Source organism: Aythya ferina, assembly GCF_964211825.1.
Source record: "Aythya ferina genome assembly, chromosome: 8".
In the NCBI taxonomy this organism is placed as follows: Eukaryota; Metazoa; Chordata; class Aves; order Anseriformes; family Anatidae; genus Aythya; species Aythya ferina.
The window spans coordinates 33,208,252-33,214,671 of NC_140304.1; the positions used below are offsets into that span (position 1 = coordinate 33,208,252).

At 44.8% G+C, this 6,420-nt stretch overlaps 1 long non-coding RNA gene across 1 annotated transcript; it reads right to left on the minus strand.

The window, feature by feature from the left end:
* Nucleotides 1-453: 453 nt before the first annotated feature.
* On the minus strand, nucleotides 454-5,638 carry LOC311440311. The gene is made up of 3 exons (XR_014695328.1): nucleotides 5,070-5,638; nucleotides 4,549-4,923; nucleotides 454-846 (listed from the first exon to the last, which is right to left on the minus strand). It is a non-coding gene; the product is annotated as an uncharacterized lncRNA (long non-coding RNA).
* Nucleotides 5,639-6,420: the final 782 nt, after the last annotated feature.

Consider the following 6,420-nt stretch of genomic DNA (forward strand, 5'->3'; position numbering starts at 1 on the left):
ATGCTGCCTGCCAGTACAGGTTCTTTGGGATAGAAACAAAAGAGCTTTGCCAGTTTTCAGTCAACTTACAACACCGCCCTGGTCTCCAGGCCCTGCTCACTCACGCTGCAGGACTGACCGAAGGCTGGCCGTGCCTTGCAGCCCTGCAGCGTCGCGGGGGGATGCGTGGCAAGGTGCCTGCTCACCAACTGCACACCAACAGGATCCCCGGAGGCCCTCAGTGCCCATCATGAAGTCTGAGTGTGTCGCTTTGGTGTCAACACGTATCTCTTGTCAGGCTGTATGTACAGAGCTGTCTCCCTGGTTTGCCCCAGCAGGAGACCAAGGCACTGTGCACCCCTGCAGCCACGTGGTGTGAGGGAATCTCACGGCAGCCACGTGCCCACACTAAGAGGGGACGTTCTCAAAGCCTGTGGTCAGGTATCTTGAAATAATAACACAAGGCTGGAGTTATGCATTATACGTCAATGTATCTAGTGAAATGCAAATTGAAACATAAGATTTTTCTCAGTAATGTACAATAAAAATTCAATGCTTAGCAGCTGATACAAAGCATATAAATATGTTTTCAAATAAGTACAACAGCTATGAAATCAGGAATCGGTAAGTCATAATGCATTTCAACACAATACTGATGAACCCATTTTTCTGGCACATATGAAATAAGTAGCTCATTTTAATTCTTTATAAATAGCAGATAACAGCTTGAGAGGTATGCTCCATGCAATTCATTTTTATGACTCTGTCTCCTCCACACTTGATGCTCCCATGACACTGGGGTCGGGAGGAGAGGATGTATTATACATTCTTCCTTGCTTTTCTTTTCTTCGTTGCTTTAGAGTGTAGCTATCATTCAAAAAAAAAAAAAAAAATAAAAACAGCAATTTAGTGCGTCAGAGTACCATTTGACTGATGTGGCCAGAGATCATGTCATTAGTAACTTTTTCTGTAATTTATTTCACTTATCCATGCTTCCTATCTCTGCTGTTGCTTTGTAATCATCACTCCCACTAGGCATTGTTTTCATATCAAGGCACCAACTAAATGAGCTGAGAATTAGATCTATATTACATCAGCAGTGGGCATTGCAGATATTACCCACACATTAAAAGAGAAATTCAAATGAAACAAACAAGAACGTGTTCCTTCCTATTTCAGAAATTGATCCTGATCCCGCAGTTTAGTGGCTGAACAGTGTTCAGGAGGAAGAGATGAGTTTTGTCACAAGCAAGCTATTATATGAGATCATTAACTGAAATAAGATTACTGCTACTCTATAATTTCATTTTTCTTTGTTCTTAGAAGATTGACTAGGCTGGAAGAGGGCTGATCTTTTGTTTTGGTAACAGTCTATGGCTCTAAAATTTAAAAGTCTTGTTTATCAAGGGATTACACTTTTGCATATAAGGAAGACCAGCAAAAAAAAAACAAAAAAAAAAACACAGACCCACTGCTGATGGAGGTAGTCACTGTTTATCTCCAAGACAAAATGCTCCTTGTGCCCCTAGCTATTGCAGACATAGCACCACAGTGCCATGCAAACCAGCCATCCTCTAACCCCTGTGGAAAGGCAACAGAGTAAGGGGCACCAGAGCAACAGCAGCCTGGCAACATCCATTTTGATGGTTTTACCATTTCTGCATTGCAAGTGAAAAAGCACGGCCTGCACCTCCTGAATACTGTAACTGTTTCAAATGGAGGCTAATCAGAGGTGCCTCTGAGATGCCTAATGTGGGTCTGATGAAGGCCTAATGAAGGTGGTAAGCTGCACATCTGAAAGGAGCAGTCAGGTTCCTTTTCTTCTACAAGGAGACTGGTATAATAATAATTAAATCAGGTCTCCATTCAGAGAGAGCTGCCAAGTGTCTCATCTCAGCCTAATTCTGCATCTACTTCAGCAGCAGCAATGAATTTCCCATGCTGTGTGCCACGCTGCTCGACCCGCTGAGCTCCTCCCTGGGGCACTGCTGTATCCTCCTCCAGCTGCTGCATGTGGGGCCAGGGGGCTCCTCCCAGGTCCCCTCATTGTTGTGGTCATTCCCCCATGCTCCCACAAAAGCATTTTGCCCTTCAGTGGTTTTATCCATTGCTGTATATCCATTTACCACTGGCATATATTGTTTTCTACCCACTCTGTGGTATAATAGTATTTTTTAGAAAGGACATATTCCCCCAAATACCTCTTCCCTCATCTCTCTGTAACCAAAGGAGCAGAATATGTGGCTAGAGTTAAAGCCTGGAGCACAGTAAGCAACATGTGGGACAAAAGTGACCAAAGCCCCCACTATGGTGGCTTTGAGCTCCTCAGGGAGATGCAGGACAGCACTGGACAAAGAGCTTCTGTGTGGACAGAAGCATGGACACACTGCCAGCGGTGCCACCAGCCCTGCCAGCCCATCACATCTTTCTTGTTGTGGGAGATCTGGCTCCAGCATCTGCCAAGGTTGTGTATGGTCATTTGATCACACCTTATTAAGACTGAAAACAATTAGTGTTCTCCTGTTTTGCAGAGTCTTTAGCACAATGGAAATTCAGCTTCATTTAATACATAGCACAACAGCAAACTAAGCACAAAATGGCAGTTCTGTGGACTGTAGCAACCCATGGAGAACAAAGTGTGTATAAATTAAAAACCAGAGTCCTAGAAGGCATAAGTTTGTTGTGGAATGGTTCTTTGTAGTTGTCTTGTGAATAACTAAGGATGAATGAACATATATTAAAAACGTTGAGTGACGTGGCAAAAGGCAGACATGGAAGAATCACCTTTTGCTAGACTTGGGCATTGTCTGCCCTATGCCAAAAGCTGTCCTGCAATGCTGAGCTTGATCTCTCGTAATGCTAGGATTGATCCTCATCCTTGTATCATGGCTGAGAAATGAATGGTGTGAACTGTGTGATCCATGTGTTCAGCTTTCCTCCTGGCCTCCTCTGCAGACTTTACAGTGTCCCACCCCAAGGGGGCATAGAGCTGGTGCATGGGGTTGCGCCATCACACCGTGCGGTGCCTCCACGCCGCTGCCGCTGCTCAGGCCATGCTGGGTGCACTGGCAGCTACTTCAATTGGCATATGTTGGATTTGCCTTGCTAACCAAACCACTTAAGGTAAAATTTACAGCCAATTAAAATAAAGACCATTGCATTGGTTAATTAAATAAGTGTTGAAAATACAGTTAAAAGTTAAAAATTAAGAAGAAATGCACATGAAAGCCTGGACAATTTCTAGAATATTCAAGAAGGTCATGTTAGCATCCAGGTGGTACTGTAGTGATCCGTCCAAGAGATTTGGTCTAGTTTTAGGAGTCATTGTGTTTACACAATTGTCAACGATTGCACAACCAAAGCTAATTCTAAAATACCAACTGGTAAAGTTCAACTGCTATTCATTCAACTTCTGCAATGTCAATTCAATCTACAGCATTCCACCATAAAGATAATTTATACCAATGACATAAATTTATACAGCTGTATCTCACAGTATCTTCAAGAAAACACGTAAAGAGCAGCTTCTGTTTTCCTTTGGAATTTACCAGGTAAGTGTTAGACACAGCTATTCGTAACCCTATCTGGAGGTTATTCTAGGCTCTACTGTTACCTTAATTAATATTTAAAAAACAGTAAATGCTCTACCTTGCCACTTGTAACTCATAAATCTGAACTCCTCTCTGCTCATGAAAAAGCTGCCAGCCTTGGGCAATGACACAAGCTGCCTCGGCCAGTCCCTGCAGCTGCCTGTGGCAGGTGGGTGCTGTCCCCACTGCACTACCCATGCACAGTGACACCACCCTCCAAGCAGCAGCACAAGCAAGGTGACACCCTGCTCGAAGTATGCATGGTGGCACCACCCTTGAGGCACCATCCTGCTGCACCCCCAGGAAGACACCTCCAGTGCCAACATGTGCCCAAGGGCACCGCGCTGTTTCTTGGCATTCAACATATAACTCTGGAAAGCAACACAAAGTCACATGCGCTGCTTGCACACCTTCAGACTTGCCAGGTTCTTTAATAATAACAACAATAATAATAATAATGTATCTTACATATATTTGAAACCCTCCCTAACAGAAATCTTTTTTGTTTTTCTTTTGAATAAAATCCTTGCTACTTGGCTAGGTGCCATGCGAACCACAAGCACTGCCATGCATAGCTGTCTCTTCATAGCTGCTGTTGGGATCCAACCTCATCTGAGCTAGTTGTCTCTGCTCCTCATCTAAGGAAGAGGGCAATCAGGACAGAGAATAATATTACAACTATTGCCTTGCTGATATTTGGTGAAACCCAGTTCAAGGCTTGTTCTTTGCATGTGTTACCTATTCAGATATTTGCAGACAACATGAATACTCCTGCAAATGTTTTCAAATCCCAGTTTGATTAGGAGTCAAGGAAACACAACCAAATGTTTGGGTTAATAGTGGCCATCCTTCTGTTTCAGAAGTCTCTGTCCTTCCATCAGATCTGAAATATCATCTGACCAACTGGCTGAAATAATGGATAGCGGCTGACTCCTAGCTGATGCAGCTATAAGGATTAGGCAGTTAGGTTTATACTTACCAGCGTGCTTTTCAGCAGTTCAGTCCACGCCCATGTTTTCTCTCCCCTCTTTTCCTTTTGTCGTTGCTCTCTGCTGCCTCTCCCTGCAGCACTGACAGCGCAGCAGGACCGTGTGCCCACACAGGCCCACCACCAGCCTTAGCCATGCCCTGCGGGTGTGGAGACCAGTGTCCTGAAATTCTCCTTGTGATAGTGAGGCAGCTTAGAGGACTCTCAGTGTGGTCATGTCTTCGCACAGCCACCCTGAACGTCCTCCTAGCACACGGCACACCTGCCTCAGGCCTGCTTTGTTTCCTCTTCACCAGCAAACGTGCCTCTCCAAGTTTCCATTTGCGAACTTCCACATTGTGCTCGAGCCTTAGGAGGGTCTCCCTGCTGCAATGAAAGAAGAAGTTCAGGGTTAGGGAGAGGAGACATGTTTCTGGAGGTCTGCTCCCTGGGGAGCAGGACAAACAGCCTCACAGGGCAGCAGCCCCCAGGAGTGGTCTCCTGCCGCCACCCTCAATCTCTCTGGCACCCACAGATCTCCTCTGGCTTGCCGCTGCCAGCTGACTGTGTGCCCGTGCTCCATTACTGTCATTCCGGAAATGTGGAAGGGCTGCAAACCAAAACCTCTACAAATATTTGCTTTAATGTTTAATGAATTTGCTTCAGCTGTGTTTACTCTGCTTTTGTGTTCGCTTTCTCCCAACACTCATGCATGAAAGCCTTGCAAATATAAGTCGAGGCTGAAGCAGAAGATCCGTTACAGCTTCCTGCAGCTCACTAGCGGGAGCGCTGGGCAGCGCGGGGCAGGCGCTAGCAGCACCCACCAGCAGCACCTGCACTGGGATGTGGCGGCAGCCCCAGCAGTCAGCTGGAACCCTGCCACCAGCACAGCGTGTCCTGAGGGCATGGAGCAGAGGCACCCTGGCATCCCAGCAGCCCCATGCTCCCAGGGGCTCCCCGAAAGCTGGCATTTGCAGAGCACTCCAAGGCAAGCCAGTTCCCAGGCATCGTCACTGTCTTCTGCTGGATGAAAACGGGTGACATCTCCCACCCTGGGCTGAGCTCCCCACTCACTGGTACCCATCACAAAGGGTCAAAGCATCTTCCCAATGTGGGCTAACCAACAAGGGCACTTCATTATATAGATAACGTGGCTTGTGTCACAGCTGATCAGACTTCATGTTAAAAAGGAATCTCTTCTGAAGTAAGAGGTCAAATGCATCTTTTTTTGTGAATGACAATATGCTCGGCCACTGTGAGTAAAATTGTCTGAAGGGGGTGTTCTACCCACTCCATAATGTATTTATTTATTTGGTTATTTAGTTATTTTGAGGAGGGAATTAGGTTGGAACATTGACATTCTTAACTCCAGAAATTCAAATATATACATATTTCATGTGTGGATTGGTAAGTCAGAACAAAATAAAATTCAATGGGCCTCAGTATATTTGAGAGTGAGTAAAATCTGTGTCACGTGACAGAAAAGGTGCCTGCTATTTTTTCTAGCAAGAGGTGATTGCAGTTCCATTTTTGTGATACTGAGAACAATGGAGGCACACTGTATGTTACGTTTATTCACATTGACTTTCACCTACTCCAGTATAATCAATGTTAAAATTCAAATCAATAGGACTATTTATATGCCTTAAGTTGGGTTTGTAAACGAAGGTCATCCATGAATTAGGTTCTCACAGTCTAATCATAAAGCTTCAGAAACAAAATAAATGTTAAAGCATAACCATCTGACCTAAACGTACTTTTTATAGCAAGCAATACCCAGCGTCTATGAATACTGTGAAACCAAAAATAAAGTCTCTCCATAATGGGATATTTGTTTGCATTTATTGTGCAGCTGGATCAAGACAGAATAATTGTTAGTTTCTG